General features: G+C 39.3%; 1 protein-coding gene across 2 annotated transcripts in view; it reads left to right on the top strand.

The window, feature by feature from the left end:
- LOC115214434 (doublecortin domain-containing protein 1-like) overlaps positions 1-16,491 on the top strand; it is a 299,436-nt gene that overhangs the window by 31,650 nt on the left and 251,295 nt on the right. The window lies entirely within an intron of this gene.

Here is a 16,491-nt window from a genome sequence, read left to right as displayed (position 1 = left end):
TGAAGAATTACAGATAGAAGATTTTATATATTTTTTTCTACATGTATATCTCGTATGAAACAAATGTAACATGGAATTAAAAATATCTCAAATTCTTCCAGTCTTCTGTTTTTGTAAGTACTCTGCTAATAGAACTCATTTAATATATCAGCTACTGTGCATATGTCATTGAAAATTAAACATCTTTATACATACATTTCATTAATGTGAACATGTGCAGATGTACTTCATGACGACCCAGCTTGAATTATCATACCTTATACACACCTGTGTATGTATATCTTTATATATAAAAGAGAGGTTGTGTGCTTTCTGTCTCCTACGATTTAGATTCCTAACTACTCCCACATTTTGCAGTGCTGTTTAACCGAAACCGGGTATCTTATAGTCGTGATTCATATCGAGTCCTTCTGGGTATTAGCGCACGTCTACGATGAGTCTACGATTTAAAAAAAAATTTACCATAAATTTAATCCCATTTTTAATGCACTTTTGGCATATATAAAGGAAGTAACTCTCTAAAAATTTATTAAATCTCAGAACGTAAAAAGCTACAGTAACCCCCCCTTGTGGTTAGCCATATTGAGATGGCTTTTATACTTTACATCTCCAAAAATGCTTATATAGTTATTTATATAGTATATATATATATATATATATATATATATATATATATATATATACACATATATATATATATATATATATATATACTAGCAGTATCGCCCGGCGTTGCTCGGGTTTGTAAGGGAAATAACTATATAAGCATTTTTAGAGAGTTACTTCCCTTATAAATTCGGGCTTTCTTAGCCATTTTTGTTTTGGTGTCTTCAAGCCATGAAGTCGTTGTTCTAAAAGAACGCTGGTTCCTTCACAACGCATTACGACGTTGATTTCTTTACACTCCCTTCCCCACAGCTTCACGAGGGAGGGAAGGGGGAGAAGCAAACAGGTGCAGCTGTGAGCGTGGACGCCAACTCTGCCGCCATCGACATACGATGCATTTTATGCATTAAAATGGAATAAAAAATGATGTTAAATTATTTTAAAATCGTAGACTCATTGTTGACGCGCGCTAATAGTCAGACGGGCTCGATATGAATCACGACTGTAAGATACCCGAATTTGGTTAAACTGCACCGCAAAATGTGGGAGGAGTTAGGAATCTAAATCGAAGGGGACAGACACTCACACAACTAGAGTTTTATATATATAGATATATATATATATATATATATATATATACATGCATACACACACACACATATATGCATGCATATGTGTGTGTGTGTGTAGCTGTGTGGTAAGAAGCTTGCTTCCCATCCTCATCCTCAAAGTTCTGGGTTCAGTCCCTCTGTGTGGCACCTTGGGCAAGTGTCTTCTACTATAGCCACAGGCTGACCAAAGCCTTGTGAATGGATTTGGTATACAGAAACTGAAAGAAGCCCATTGTATATATATATAACGCCACACATCCTTTTCTAAATAAGTTTTATCTTAATAATTACGATGCGCACTCTTCTATTTCTACTATTTCTTCTCTCTCTATCTCTCTCCCTCTCTTGTTCTTCATCCTTTCTGGTTTTCTCTCCCACCCTTCCCTATTCTTCTCCTCTCCTCTTCACCATTCCCTCTCTCTCACTCCTCCTGCTCCACTCATCACTGACACGTGACGAAAAGGAATCTATCTTTTTGCCCATATCCTTCCTAAAGACAACACGTGCTTATACTGTCTCCTCTCATAAGCTCGTCTTCCTAGCATTCATAATAATTTTTCTATCGTCTTGGCTTAACAGCCCTCACCGTTTGTTTTTATTGTCTTGTTCTCACTGTCCTGTCCTTGTTACCACTTTCATCCTCTGCAAAAAATCCCAAATTTTATTTAATTTGCTTTGTGGGAAGGACTGTTTCAATGAAGTCATGTATTGTCCTTGCCTTCAAAATGCGCCATTGTGCCTTCACATATATATACATGTAACTTGAGGATGATTAAATAAAATGCAATAAATGTGTTTGTTATGAGATTCACACTCAAAGAGATAGGATTGGGAATGACCTGACATTTTGTACATAAGCCATTTATCAAAAAAAGGTGAGAAACAAAATGAAAATTGTGAAGAAGAAATGAGAATTCTTGTGTGAATATTAAAATATTCCATCTTCGAAATGACTAAAATGCTGAAGAGAAAAGAACATGGTTTTCAATACAGGAGAGCGGGAGTAAGGGAGGAAAGCTAGATATTATGTTTGCATGTAAGTTTGTGTGCATACTTGTAGGTATGTGTGTGTATATGTATGCATGTATGTGTAGATGTATATGTGTTTGTATGCACATGTGCATGACTGTGTGTAAGTGTGTATTTGTAAGTTGATGCTTCCTCTCTTGGCTGTTGTCCCCTTCAATTCATGACCTGTCTTTCATTAACCTTCTGCACTAATGTCCTTACTCACATACCACATACACAAACACACACACACAAACACACTAACACACACACATGCAACTTGCACAAGTACTACACAAGCAAGCATACACAGATACAAATACACACACACACACACACAAACACACATACATATGCACACACACATGCAATTTGCACGAGTACAACATAAGCAAGCATACACATACACACAAACACACACACATACACACACACAAACACACACACACACACACACACACATGCAACTTGCACAAGTACAACACAAACAAACATGCACACACAAACACACACACACATACACACACATTCTATACACATACAGTTTCCCTACACTGTAGCCATGTTGGAAAGTAATAGGATGATGATGACAACGACGACGACGATGATCTACAGGGGCACCACCAATCTTCCAGCATCCTTGGTTCTAGACCCCATGTCAGATTAGCAGTTCTATTGGATTAAAAGAGCTGATGTAATAATAATTCCAAGTAAATTCCTTGATAACTCCTGCCATATTATTATTGCTAGCTTTTTCATAACTAAACCTTCATGGCACACCTTTGTTTATTTACCAAATACATGTAGGTTTAGGCATGGCTGTGTGGTAAAAAGTTTGTTCCCCAACCACATGGTTTTGGGTTCAGTTCCATTGTGGGTCACCTTGGGCAATTGTCTTTCACTTTAGCCCTGGGCTGGTGGATCTGGTAGAAGGGAAACTGAAAGAAACCCTGGTACCATGTAAAAGCACTCTGTAAAGTGGTTGGCATTAGGAAGGGTATCCAATAATAGAAACCATGCCAAAAAGGACAATAAATATATGTGTATTGTGGGGGTGTGTTTTGAAGGCTTTGTGGTACAAAAAAGTTGTTAATAAATGGTTGCAGAAAATTTTAAATAATTATTTCCAGACAGGTTGTGTGGTTGGAAAATGTGGTTTCAGGTTTAGTTAAACTATGTAAAACCTTGGGCAAGTCTCTTCTATTATATCCCTAAGTTGATCGATTCCTTGTGAGTGAATTTGGTAGATGGAAACTTCATGGAAACCTGTTGTATGTATGTATATTTGTATGTGTATGTGACTTCATGTTTGTCCTTGAGATTTAGCAGTTTGGCAAGAGAGACCAGTAGAACAGGTACCACACTTAAAAATAAGTACTGGGATTTATTTATTTGATTAAACCCATCAAGGCGGTGCCCCAGCATGGCCACAATCAAAAATAAAAATAATAAAAAAACGAATAGAAAAGGTTTCAGATCATTAGTTGCTAGGAAATCAGTGTCACACACCAGCACACACACACACATGCACACAACACAATCACAATGCTGCTACACATGCATCCAAAAAAAAAAAAATTAGCGAGTACAACAATCCAAAAGAGACAATAAACACATTGAAACCAACTTATGTATTCATTCAAACAATAAACACATACACACTTATTTAGTGTTCACCTATGCTTACAATACAAGCAAATATATGCTCACACACACATGCACACACAAATATACCATACACAGATACACAACAGTGAATACAAACATACTTACCTTTGTAACGGGTGCTTTTATGTGTCCCCTATACAAAAGAATCAAACATGTACTTGGTTTTAAGACAACCACAAATGCAAACACATGCAGACACACACACATACACACAACACATTCAACATGCACAGATTCAATACACACACAAACCTCAGGTAATGTGCTTGAGAGGACTCCTCAAGTGAAGTGCACCTGTGCTGGTAGTACATAAAGAACATGTTTTGAATGTTGGGCCTCATGGAAGGTAAAGTGGCTGAGTTCTTTTCAAGTGTTGGACCTTACGAAGGCAATGACCAAGACCTTTGGTATTATGCCGTGCTTGAAAAGAAGGCCTGTCAAGCTGAGCAAAATCACAGTCATGGCAGATACCAGTAGCATGTAAGCGCACCCCAGTGTCACACAAATGACACCCATGCCGGTGATATGTAAAAGCAACCATTACACTCTCGGAGTGGTTGATGTTAAAAAGGGCATCCAGCCGTAGAAGACCATGCCAAATCAGACTGGAGTCTGGCACTGCCTTCCAGTATGCCAGCCCAGTTAAACTGTCCACCCCATGCCAGCATAGAAATGGATGTTAAATAATGATGATGATATATATACGTGTGTGTGTGGGTACATACTACCTTGCTGTTTTCTCACTGCACCATTCCTTACACATTAAAAAAACTGACCAAGCATGCACTCACAAATGCAGGTATGCACACACAGAGACACACACAAGCATGTGGCGAGCCCTCCTGTGCAATTTCCTCTCACTCTTTCTTCCTGTTTCTGTTGTACCTGTATTTCAAAGGGCCAGCCTTATCACACTCTGTGTCACGTTGAATCTCCCTGAGAACTGTGTTAAGGATACGCATGACTGTGGAGTGCTCATCCACTTGCACGTTAATTTCTTGAGCAGGCTGTTCTGCTGATTGGATCGACTGGAACCCTCATCATTGCAACCGAAAGAGGGCCACATTTGACAGTAATCCGAACGCTAAAGGGTTGAACTTCAGATGACTCTCTCTCTCTCTTTGGTCTTAATAGTAACCCTGTGATATCCTGTTCTATGACATGGCTACAGATATTGTTCTGACTGATAGAATAAGTACTAAGCTTACAAAGAATAAGTCCTGGGGACATACTGTATTGCTTGCCATTCATGCTGGAAACTCCAATATGAACAGATGGTGAATACACAGAACAACTGTTGGCTTGCTATGTCCCCAAAACGTACCAAGAGTGATAAAAATCAATCATCCAGTCAACATCATGTTGTCTGGAGTGATCACTAGTGATGGTGACGTTATGCCTCCATTCATCTTCCCACACGGTCTCAGACTCAATATGGAGGCCTACATCAAGTGCCTGGAGGAATGCCCTGGGTCAAGAGGGTGGCTGTTGGAAGACCCTGTGTCTGGCAACAGGACTCTGCACTATGCCACACAAGCAGGAGAACTCAGTCATAGCTGTCAGACAGACAGTTTCTGCACCATATCACTCCTAACATCTGGCCATCTAACTCCGCAGACTGTAACCCCCTTGATTATTATGTGTTGGGTGCAGTTGAGTGAGTGATTAACAAAACCCCTTGTGACACCAAAAAGTAACTGAAGGCGAGGATTAGGGCAGCATTCACCAACTTAAACAAGACTGTCTAGAAGAGTTGCAGAAAGATTCTGAAGTTGTTTGGAGGCCATGGTTGAAGCCAATGGTGATTTTATTGGATAAATTTACCCTTTAGTATTTCAAGATGTTTTTTATGTAATTTTGGTAAATTTGTTAAAATGAGATGTCAGTGTTTATTTTCATTTTTGCGTAATTTAGATGACAATATATTCACTGCACCCTGTGTGTCTGGTCAAAACTAGTGAATGTAAGAGAAGGCAGATGCAAGACATTGTAAATAAACTAGAACTGCACCATGGCAAAAAGAACAAAACAAACTAGAAGTCAATGTTTGACTTTTGTAAAATGTTTTTACTAAAGCAATTAGTGGTGAGTAATAAGTAAACCAATTAGTGTTTATTTATTTACTTTATCTTGATTTTTAATTTCTTTTTATCCTCAAATTATATTCATTTCTTTTTTTTGTTGAGATATTTATAGTAGAGATCTTTCTGTAATTATTTGTGACTAGCAGTATCGCCCGGCGTTGCTCAGGTTTGTAAGGGAAATAACTATAAAGCATTTTTAGAGAGTTATAGCCAAAAAATAGCAAAAACATGGAAAAAAATGATGGTAAATTTTTTTTGAGAGTTAAAAAAGTTGGAGTTGCGTCCCCATGACAATTTTTGGTTTGTGTTTCTGATTCTCGACCCCATGTCGAATTTATCGATTTTTTTCAGAACTGGGGGAACTTTTCAAAATTTTCGCTGCGTTAGTTTTGAATTATGACATTGGGCTATGTGTGTGTCAAGTTTCATCAGAATCGGTTGAAAGCCGTGGTCAGGGTGAGGGTACAAGCAAACAGACACACAGAAACACGCACAGACAAACTGCCGTTTATATAGAGAGAGATATATAAGAAAGACTACAATCAGTTGTAGCTGACTGAATGTCTATCTATCCATCTATCTATCTATCTATCTACCTATCTATCTTTGTCTTTCTGTCTGTCTCTCTATCTATCTATCTATCTATCTATCTATCTATCTCTCAGTCTATCTATTTCTGTCTGACTGTTTGTCTGTTTGTCTATCTATCTATATCTGTCTGTCTGTCTGTCTATCTATCTATCTATCTATCTATCTATCTATCTATCTATCTATCTATCTATCTATGTTTGTCTATCTGTTTCTCTGCCTGTCTGTCTGTCTATCTATTTTTCTATCACTCCATCTATGTGTCTGACTCTCTATCTCTCCATCTCTCCATTTCTCTCTCTCTCTCTTTCACTCTGCAACTTTGTCTCTCCCTCACTCTATCTGCCTGTCTGTCTCTTTCTCTCTACCCCTCTCTCTCTCACACACACTATCTACCTACCTACCTACCTGCCTGCCTGTCTGTCTGTCTATCTATCTGTCTATCTATCTATCTATCTATTTATCTATCTATCTATATAGTAGAATAATAAAAAGTTCTTCATACAGTATAATATATTTGATCCTTTGTGTGTGTGTGTGTATGTGTGTGTGTGTGTGTGCTTGTGGGCATGCGTGCGTGTGTGTGTGTCTGTCTCTCTTTCTCGCTCACTCTCCTTTTCTTTCTCTCTGTTTCCTTCTCTCTCTCTCTTCTTTCTCTCTCTTTCTCTTTTATCTCTCTCTTTCTCTTTTTCTCTCTCTTTCTCTCTGTCCTCTCTCTTTCACGCTCTCTCTTTCTCTCTGTCCTCTCTCTTTCACGCTCTCTCTTTCTCTCTCTTTTTCTCTCTCTCTTTTTCTCTCTCTCTTTCCTTCTCTCTCTTTCTCCTCTCTCTCCTCTCTCTTTCTCCCCTCTTTCCCTCTCTCTCTCCTTCTCTCTCACTCATCTCTCTTTCACTCTCTCTCTTTCTCTCTCTCTCTTTCTCTCTCTCCCCCTCCCTCTTTCTCTCTCTCTCTCTCTCATTACTGTGATGGTGGTGATGGTAGTCAGTACACTCTTAATGCTACCAGGGTTTGATAGTGATACTAGTAGTAGTAGTAGTAGTAGTATGAGTGTTGTTTTTATTGTTGTTTAGCCCCTGGTCAACCTTTATCAAGCAAATCCATGATCAAAGACAATCCAATTGTGACCAACTCTTCTCATTCCTATGTGTAGGTAACTTTGAGCCATGTTATCTAATGTACCCTTGTCTCCATGTGATATGACTGCAGGGAAAGTTGACCTCTATGTCTAGCAAATGGAGTGAACATGTAGAGGCTCCCTTGTAAGCATGTGACACCAATAAAAGGGGTGATAGGTACCATACAATGCAATGGCGAGGGTAGGGGAGATGGCAATGGAGACAGTGATGGTGGGGATGGCAGCTGTGAGGATGGAGATGGTGTTGATGCAGTGGTGGTGGTTGTGGTGTTGGTGGTTGTGATGACGGTGGTGGTTGTGGTGGCGGTGGTGGTGGTGGTGATGGCGACAGTGGTGGTGGTTGTGGTGGTGATGGCAGCAGTGGTGGTGGAAGTGGTGGTGGTGGTGGTGGTGGTTATGGTGGCAGTGGTGATTGTGATGATGGTGGTGATGGTAGTGCCTGTAGTAATGGTGGCTGTGGTGGTGGTAGTGTTTGTGGTGGTGGTATTAATGTCGATGGTGGTGTATTATCAGTGAGAATTTGAGAAGGTAGTGTAATATAAAATAAAATAAAAAAAACATATCAATCACTGACATTATATTCTTTAACGATGTATCGCTGCTAATTACAGAAACTTATTCCCCCAGTTTAATTAGATTTAGATAAGACAGAGAACAAGCAAATGGATGAAAATATGTTTATGATAACATAATGTGTTAAGTGATAAATATGTAGTTATCGTTTGATGTGTGTTTCATTTTTATCTTTTAATTTGTTTCAGTCATTGTTCTGTGGCCATGCTGGAGCATCACCTTGAACAAATTAGCAAATTGCGACCATGGTTAACACAACCGTTTATGGTGGCATAAAAGATACACAGGACTATTGGATACCCCACCACCCCACCAGTTTCAGTAGTGCATATTCTTTTCTACTCAGGCGGCACTGGCATCAGCCATGATCGGATGGTGCTTTTTAATTGCTACTGGTGCAGGAGCCAGTTGGTGGGGGGTGGGTGTCTGGCACCAGCCATGTTTGGATGGTGTTTTTAATTGCCCCCGGTGTAGGAGCCTGTTGGGGCAGGGGCGCTGGCATCAACCATGTTTGGATGGTGCTTTTTATATACTACCGGCGTAGGAGCCTGTTGGGGCAGGGGGGCTGGCATCAACCATGTCCGGATGGTGCTTTTTACAATATAGAAAAATAAAATAGAAAACTAAAATTATAGAGTCACTGATGCTCCAGCATGGCCACAATTCATTGCATTGACTGTATCCAGTGAAAGACTAAGACATTAAAAGAATTACGAGTAGTTTGGATTTTCTGTTGATGTCACCACAGTATTTAATTAAAGATCTGAACAGTTCTTATCTTTAGAAATATGTCATTGACCCCTTCTCAGACTAAAAGAGGTTCTCTCAATAATCTTTGGTAATTTCCAGTTTTGTTTCCAAATTGCTTTGCTGTCGGCTAATTTCTCTTGAAGATCCAATATCCTGCTTTTATGTCAGTGGAAGAGAAAAAAAAAGGTGAAAGAAGACAAATAGCTAAGGAACCATGTCATTAAAAGAAACAGAATGTGTGAAATTTTCTTTTAGACTTAGATGTTGGTTGATGTGTGTGTGTGTGTGTGTGTGTGTGTGTGTGTGTGTGTGTGCTTGTGTGTTAGAGAAATTGCAGAATGTTGACATGATAATACATTGTGTGTGTGAGTGTATGTGCAAGTGTTTATAAATGTAGATATGTGGGGAAATATATGTATGTGTGTGTGTGTGTGCAGGGGTTTATAAATATAGATATGTGGGGGAATATATGTGTGTGTGTATATGTGAGTGTGTGTGTGTGTATATATATATATATCTGTATAAACATATGTATATATTTATGTATGTATATATGTATATATATATATGTTTAAGTATATATGTGTACCTGTATGTACGTATATGTATGTAGTATATATATATATATGTATGTATGAATATGTATGTATATATATATAAATATATATATATATATGCATATGTTTATATGTATGTGTGCATATGTATATATGTATATGTATGTATATATGTGTATATATGAAGAGTGTTGTAGTTTGCTGAAAGCATTGTGGTACAGAAGTAAAATGGTAAATAATGAAGACTTTCAAATAATGAGAATTTCTAACAATGTGAAAAGGGAAAATTGAGTAACTTTTATTATTTCAGGCACAAAGGCCCATCATGAGAAGTGAACAGCTTAAAGAAATGTCAGTTTACGTAGATTCTGCCATTTTGATTGTCATACAGGCAGTGACCCTGCTTTGTCCATGCAGTGGTAGCCATGGAAACAGCTGAATGTACTAGCTGCAGTTGATGCAAAATTGGTGTTGCCAGTGGCTGTAGAGGTCATAGGGTCATTGTAGAGGCAGTGGTAGATGGCTAGCTATAAGTTGGCTACAGTTGTAGTGAAGGTAACTGCCTACATTGGTGGCGGTGATGGTGGTTGTGCTAGTGGTGGTAGTGCTGGTGGTGGTATATGTTGTAGCAGTAGTTGGTACTGATAGGCAATGACAAAAATCATTGCTGTAGCAGAGATGATATTGGTCATGGTCACAGTGAAGAAGTTGGGGATGATTAGTAATTTATAGAAGCCACCAGCCCAACCCTGATTGATTCTTGATCTTGGGAGGGCAGTGAGCTGGCAGAATCATTAGCACGCCAAATGAAATGCTTTGCGGTATTTTGCCCATTGGTACATTCTGAATTCAAATTCCACTGAGGTTGACTTTGCCTTTCATCCTTTCGGGATCAATAAATTAAGTGACAGTGAAAGGAATCCAGGGTAGAAGGAGACCCAGGAAGACATGGGATGTGGTGGTGAAGCATGACCTTCGAACATTGGGCCTCACAGAGGCAATAACAAAAGACAGAGGCCTTTGGAGGTATGCTGTGACTGAGAAGACCCGGCAAATAAAGTAATTGCCACACCTGAAACAATGTAACTGGTCGACCACACATGTTCAAAGACACTTCTTTGCTTTATGAATGGGACAGTTTACTAATGTGCCCCTGCACATTAGTAAACTAATGGGTTCCTCATGGAACTAACGTTTTCCTCATGGGTTCTCTTCATTGACATGCATCTTTGTAGGGACCGTTCCAAGTGGATTGGTAAGATGCCAAGACCTTCTTTATGGATGACAGTGATTGTCCTCTCACTGAAGAAGAAATGTGTTAAAGAGATTCCTCCTGCCATATTTATTTGACTTGTGTCCTTGGAGACTGTTGGTAATGGATGCTTGATACCTGTTGATTCCTAGGGTCTTGAGGAACTGGGTGATTTGAGCAACCTGGTTTGCATTGTCATTTCACCTGTTATAGATATGGGTAATCTCATTCCATATTCTCATTCTGTATTCTCATTCCATATAGAACCAGTTACAGCATTGACAGGGAAGGCTGACTTGAAACAAAGACAAACATTTCGGTCGACTACTTTCTGGTAGAATAACATGTTGAATTTTCTTCCATCCATAATACTTAACTGAAAGGTGAGCAGGGACAGGCATCCATCATTGTCAGGATGTTCAATGCTGAACTCAATGTACTGGTTCAGGTTGTTGAAGGACTTCAGTCTTGTGGTGGCCCTCATGTAAAGTTGTGAGTATGAGAATGTCATCCATATACCTGGTGAAGAAATCACATGAGCAGCAGGTACTGAATGCTCTGCACCCCAGCTGGTCCAATTAAGTAATGGCCAGTAGACCTGAGAGGTTGGAGCCCACAGGCAGGCCTGAACATTGTGTGTTGTTGTCAGCAAAGTTTTTACTAGGAATTACTTTATGGGAGATTTGTTGGCCCACTTATGAGTACCCCTCTTTCATTGGACAATGAACTTTGCTTGTGAAGACCTATTGAGGCAATTGAAAACAAATCAAAATCACTGGCGTGGCTGATGACAGTACCGCCCAAAGCACATCTGAGTGTGATTGTTGCCAGGGCCACGGATTGGCTCCTGTGCTGATGGCACATGAAAACAACATTCAGGCGTGGTCATTTCCAGTGCCGCTGGATTGGCTTCTGTGCAGGTAGCATGTAAAAACACATTTTGAGTGTGGTTGTTGCCAGAACCACTTGACTGGCCTTCGTGCCGGTGGCACGTAAAAAGCACCCACTACACTCTTGGAGTGGTTGGCATTAGGAAGAGTATCCAGCTATAGAAACTTTGCCAGATCAGATTGAGCCTGGTGCAGCCTCTGGCTCATCAGTCCTCAGTCAAGCCGTCCAACCCATGCCAGCATGGAAAACGGATGTTAAACGATGATGATGATGATGATTCCTGTCCTGAACTTATTCTATCAATATCTTTTTTATTAAATCACTAAACTCTGAGACATAGAATGGCACACACACACGCACACACAATATCACAATTTGGCGAAATGTTGCTTGGATGGTTAGACTATTTTTAAGTTGGTGGTTAATCCATAAAAATTATCTATTTTCTGCAGTTCTTGGATTAAGTTTATATTTTGACTAGCAGTATCGCCCGGCGTTGCTCAGGTTTGTAAGGGAAATAACTATAAAGCATTTTTAGAGAGTTATAGCCAAAAAATAGCAAAAAATGGAAAAAAAATGATGGTAAATTTTTTTGAGAGTTAAAAAAGGTGGAGTTGCGTCCCCTAGACGGTCTGTGGTTTGGGTTTCTGATTCTCGACCCCATGTCGAATTTATCGATTTTTTTCAGAACTGGGGGAACTTTTCAAAATTTTCGCTGCATTAGTTTTGAATCATGACATTGGGCTATGTGTGTGTCAAGTTTCATCAGAATCGGTTGAAAGCCGTGGTCAGAGTGAGGGTACAAGAAAACAGACACACAGAAAACGCACAGACAAACTGCCGTTTATATAGAGAGAGATTATTTAATCCTTGGCACTACAATTCATTTCTTTGATTCTTCTTTCTTTATGTTTGCTGTTGGACCTCGTGTCACTGTATTTGTGCATCATGTTGTGTGTATGTGTGTGTTTTCTATTATCACACTGAAGTTCATTTTATAAAGGTAGGTGGACGTGGACTTATAAGCACAGGCACAGGCATGGCTGTGTGGTTAAGAAGCTCACTTTGCAACCAGATGGTTTTGGGTTTAGTCCCACTGCACAGCACCTTGAGAAAGTGTCCTCTACTGCAGCCCAGTGCTGACCAATGCCTTGTGAATGGATTTGACTGATGGAAACTGTGTGGAAGCCTAACGTGTGTGGGTGTGGTATGTGTGTCTTTATGTGTGTGCATGTGTATCTTTTTTTGTCTTTTACCATCACTTAGCAACCAGTGTTGGTTTGTTTATGTCCCTGTAACTTAGAAGTTTGGCAAAAGTGGCTGATAATATAAGCACCAGACTTGAAAATCAAATACTAGGTTGATTTGTTTGCCTAAACCCGTCAAGTTGATGCCCCATCATGGGCGGAAGTTGAATGACTGAAACAAGTAAAAGTAAAACATAAGATATAGATTTGTACTTGAACTACAAAGAATCTGAGGAATTGTAATGGAAGAAGTTGTCTGTCTGTAAATGTCTCTTCTCTGCAGACACCTTTGTATTCCTCTTCCATGCTGTCTGCTGCGACTGCTGCTGTAAGTGTCTGATAGACTTACAATGAAGAATGAAGACGAAATTGTAATAGTGGGTGTAATTCAAAATTATCGTCTGACAATAGAGAGTATTGATACAATAGAAGCATGTGAGAAGTGGAGAGTATTGATGCCATAGAGATGTGAGAGGAAGACGGAAACATCACAGAAGTGAGGCATTTTGGTACAGATGCAAGCCTATGGCTTTTTAGAGTCTATTATTGAACAGTAAAAGAAAAATACTATTATTATGGTAACTCTAAAAATAATGATTGATTTCTTTTGATTAAGTTCAGTTTTTGTATGAGAGGAGTATTTTTCATTGAATCAGAACAATTTTGCTGACATCCTCTGCATTATGGAAGCATTTGGTTCCTGAAAATTTTACCATAACATAAAACCTATTTTGCCATTCATTTTCATGTTATTTAAAATGGAAGTAAATGAAAACATTAGGGATTGGATTTTATTGCAAGACTTTCAAGAATGAAAGATTTCTATAATTTAGTAGATGGGATGACTGAATTGCTGCTATTTCTTCCAGCAATCTCATTGAGATGGAAAATTCAATCACTGTAATCAACAAAGGTCATCACTTCAGATTTTTTGTTCTATGCCAAACACTCACTGACCCCCAGAGACCTTAGAAGCATCCTTCAATGAATATATTCTAATCTTGTCTTTTTCAAAAGGAAGAAAACACAAATACTGCTCATATGAAGTCCCCTCCTTCATTTATTAGAAGCAGTACTCATCTGGAGACCTCAGAATTACTCCAATTATTGGGTCACATGATCATTCTTTACTTTCGATATCCAGGCTGGTGGCGCTTGCTCTGATCACTCTTTTTCACAGTGACATACCAGCTGCTTTGGACACTCATCAAAGAGCACCCTCAGAGGAACTATTTAAGTAAAAATGACCAGGAGGTGGACATATTACTGCAAGACAGATGGTACTCAATGACAGCCACCTCATCATCACCAAGGATTTCTCCTGGTTGAAGTGCATCCTTAACATTGGACCATATCCCAATGTCTTGCCTACCTCTTCATAGCCAAGAAATACTCAAGTGTTTAACAATTATTGAAACTCTACAAAGTCCACTAAAGTGAGATCACAGCCATGTCTGATGTCAGTGCCCCTGAATGGCTCCCATGCTGGTTGCATGTAAAAAGCACCATTTGAATGTGACCAATGCCAGTGCCCCCTGACTGGTTCCTGTGCTGGTGGCACATAAAAAGCACTATCTGAATGTGATCGATGCCAGGCCCACTTGACTGTTTCCTATGCCGGCGGCACATAAAAAGCATCCACTACACTCTCAGAGTGGTTGGCATTAGGAAGGGCATCCAGCTGTAGAAACATTACCAGATCAGATTGGAGCCTGGTGCAGCCCACTGTCCAGCATGGAAAGCAGACTTTGAATAATAATAATAATAATAATGATGATGATGATGATGATGATGGTGATGGTGATGGTGGTGGTGGTGGTGGGGGTGATATGGATGGATGGATGGAATTTGGAATTTAGTTCATGGATCTCCAGTACTACCTTTTCGGACCACCAGGGGTCCATGAACCCCAGGTTGGGAACCACTGCCCTAGTCTCTGGCCAACGTCTGTACTGTCTCTTTTCCTCCCTGTTATTATTATTACTACTATTATTATAAGCTCTAAGACTGCAAGCTTACTGAGTCATTAGGATGCTGGGTAAAAAAAGTCTGATATTTGGACACACACACACACACACACACACACACACACACCACACACACACACACAACACACACACACATGTACATATATATGTATGTACATGATGGGCTTCCATACAGTTTCTCTGTATCAAATTCACTCATAAGAATTTAGTTAGGCTAGAGCTATTATAGAAGACACTTGTCCAAGGTGCTACAGAGTGGAACTGAACCCAAAGCCACACAGTTGCAAAGCAATTTTCTAAACCACACAGCCATGCCTGTGACTATGATATCTTTATTTGTCTTTTACTTGTTTCAGTCGTTTGACTGTAGACATGCTGGGGGACTGCCTTGAAGAAATTTTAATCATATGAATCGACCCCAGGTCTTATTTATTCATTACTTTTTTATTTTAATTTTTAGCCTGGTACTTATTCTATCAGGCACTTTTGCTGAACCACTAAGTTACATGGAGGTAAGTACACCAACAATGGTTGTCAAGGGGTGTTCAGGGACAAACACAGACCCAAAGATGCACACAATCACACATATGATGTTCTTCTTTCATTTTCCGTTCACAAGGCTTTGGTCAATGCAAGGCCATTGTAGAAGACACTTGCATAAGGTGCTATACAGTGGAACTGAACCCAGAACCATGTTGTTGGGAAGCAAGCGTCTTACCACACAGCCACATCTGAGCCTATTTATGTCTTTTTTCATCGCATTTTAAATGTTAAAATCAGGGACAGGAGTGGCTGTGTGGTAAGGAGCTTGCTTGCCAACCACATGGTTCCAGGTTCAGTCCTACTGTGTGGCACCTTGGGCAAATGTCTTCTACTATAGCCTTCGGCTGACCAAAGACTTGTAAGTGGATTTGGTAACAGAAACTGAAAGAAGCCTATCATATATATATATATGTGTGTGTGTGTATATATTTGTGTGTCTGTGTTTGTCCATCCCCCATCACTTGACAATTGATGTTGGTATGTTTATGTTCCTGTAACTTAGCAGTTCAGCAGAGGAGACTAACAGAATAAGTACTAGGCTTACAAAGAATAAGTCATGGTCGATTTGTTCAACTAAAGGTGGTGCTCCAGCATGGCCAATTCAAATGACTGAAACAAATAAAAGAATAATATTTTTGATATTGGCTTGTTACTTTTATTTGATCATTTATATAACAGAAGATAAATAAAATAATAATTTAAATTTCGTTTTTGGATTTGGTTTGCAATATTCTTTATGTGAGTTTGTGTGTTGAAGTGTATTCTGTTGTGTCTGGGGAGAGTCATTCTCTTTTGGTTCCTTATAATTTAACACACTCACTGGTAAAATGTCCACTTATTTCTTATTTTTATTTTCCTAAAATGTTTGTTGTGTCTTGCAACTTTTTCAATGGTTTTGACTCAAAACTATTGAAAAGGTTGCAAGACGCAATGAAAATTTTAGAAAAATTAATAAGTAAATGAGTGGAAACTTTACTGGTGAGTGTGTTC

Source organism: Octopus sinensis, linkage group LG7, assembly GCF_006345805.1.
Source record: "Octopus sinensis linkage group LG7, ASM634580v1, whole genome shotgun sequence".
Lineage (NCBI taxonomy): Eukaryota > Metazoa > Mollusca > Cephalopoda > Octopoda > Octopodidae > Octopus > Octopus sinensis.
Note: the sequence above shows the minus strand (reverse complement) of the source record. Positions and strands in the feature narration are given on the sequence as shown.